This window comes from Fopius arisanus, unplaced genomic scaffold (assembly GCF_000806365.1).
Source record: "Fopius arisanus strain USDA-PBARC FA_bdor unplaced genomic scaffold, ASM80636v1 scaffold00051, whole genome shotgun sequence".
NCBI lineage: Eukaryota > Metazoa > Arthropoda > Insecta > Hymenoptera > Braconidae > Fopius > Fopius arisanus.
In genome coordinates, this window is record NW_011887790.1 from 791765 (window position 1) to 793886 (window position 2122).

Sequence of the window (2122 nt, forward strand, 5' to 3'; positions counted from 1 at the left end):
TCATAAACTTCTGATTGACATCAGTATTTTCTGGCATTGTGCAGTATTTTAATGTTTCATTACGTTTGATCTCCATTGTTCGATCGAAAGTAAATTAATTATTATTAAAAATGTTTTTAGAACTTCACGTATTTGTTCTTCTACATTGTTGCGTCCCTGAGCGTTCATTACACATACTAAGCATTGTTTCTTTTTTTTAAGGTTATGTGTTTTTCAATTTTGTTCATTCTAACCTAAAGTGACACATTTCAGAATGGCCATCGTAGTAAAAAGATGTGATAGTGATGTATTATAATGACAAATAAGTTACTGGTAGGATCAGAGATTATAATCTCTGGTAGGATATAGCAAAATGCATTTTTCAGCTTTCTAATAAATAATGTAAGGTCCTCTAACGAGAGGGTGGGGTAGTGATAGATATTTGCAATTTTTTTTCCTCCTCAATATATTTGTATGATTTTATTAATTAAAACGATTCTCTAGGATGATCACATAATTGTTGGTGTACATTTTTTCGAAGAAAACATTTTCACCTATTTGGTACTCGCTTCGGGGAATGAAAGAAATAGAACAAGTAAAGTGATTCAAGGTATTTTCCTTTATTCAATGAAGAAATTATCACCATCAATTAAATTATTCAAGAAAAAAGTAGCAAGTCTTTTTTTCAGTATAAATACATATCATTCAATTCAATCAAAAGACATAAAAAATACTTCAACATTAAATTCGAAAACTTGGTTTTTCATCACAGAATAATACTCTCTGAACACATGCAAACAGAAGGAATGGATTGTATAGATTGTGTGATCGGTAAAGTGCTTGAGAATGACGATTTTTGAGAGGATTTACTACATAATCTCGATAGATGCCTCCATTCTGAAGAAAATAGCGAAAAGGTGTGTCAGAACATTTTGAATGCTGCATCAAAATAGCAAAACGTAATAATTAATAATAACGTTAGACAACTGATTCAATTGATAATATAATCGAATTCTATTTCTTACACGGTAATAGTGCCCTTGAGCTTTTCATCTATGGTATTTGAGGTCCTGATTGCGCTTTACTATATTCATACAGCATCCATTTTGCCCCACTACTTTGAGATATAATTGTTTTACTGAGGTCATGGAAAATATCTTCAAAGATGTCTAGACTCCCAGGATTTTCAATTATTCAAGTGTGATCAATTATTTTCAATAAAATAAAAAACGATTGGATTTGTGGCGACACTCATCTATCATCTACTTTTAATTTTTATCTACCAAACATTGAATATTACTTAATTAATTTACTACACTAGATGAAATCACTTAGAAAACGTTATATACAAAAAAGAAATGCAGATTATGAAAAAATTTGTAGAAAGTTAATAAGTTGTTTTTTTTTGTGCATATACTGTTCCTGTCTCACATAAAAATAAGAATAATTCTATGTGCTACTCTAAAATTAATTGAACCTTCCTCCATTCATTAAGTGGTGCGCGTTATGAGATTTATCATTAATTATATTCTAGAGTCTTTTAGTATTTAGTTCCATTGTTGGGGTAGGGTTTCCACGTCACTCCACTAATTCCACTGGGTTCATTCCATTTTAATGCTAGTTAAAATTTTAATTGTAGGTCAATTCGTATGGGTTTTTAGAGAGATTTGATTGGATCTGGATCTCATTATGATAGACTGCTTTCCGTTGTCGATTCTCACTGGGCATTCAGCTCCGATCTATCAAAATATTGAAGAACTATTTTATTATAATAGTGGAGGCGATCCTACTGTAATTGAAAAATTCTGCTACTCCATGAAGTTTGATGTACTTTGCTATTGATGTAGCCATTTAAAAAATATGAACCGAGCCCCCCAAAGCTTATCAAATATTGCAGAAGTAGGTGTTGGGGGATTCATAGTCCCCATTAGGCCTCTGCTTTTCGTATTCGAAGCACTCCTTCAATTATTGATCTTCTAAACTAGTTCGACTAGTTGGCATTTTTTTTTTATAGTGGGCGAATATTTTAGAAGGGAATCCAACCAATTCGGTATATGAAAAATTGTCGCAAGTCCATGAGTTTTTAAAATAATCTTTAAAAATACTTTTCGATGAAAAGGGAAAAATTGAGCGTGAACGGACA

General features: G+C 31.6%; 1 protein-coding gene across 1 annotated transcript in view; it reads right to left on the reverse strand.

The window, feature by feature from the left end:
• Positions 1-221: 221 nt before the first annotated feature.
• Positions 222-2122, reverse strand: part of LOC105267924 (ras-GEF domain-containing family member 1B) — a gene marked incomplete in the record, with an annotated part of 25762 nt that continues 23861 nt past the window's right edge. The window contains 1 exon segment of the mRNA XM_011307100.1: positions 222-2122.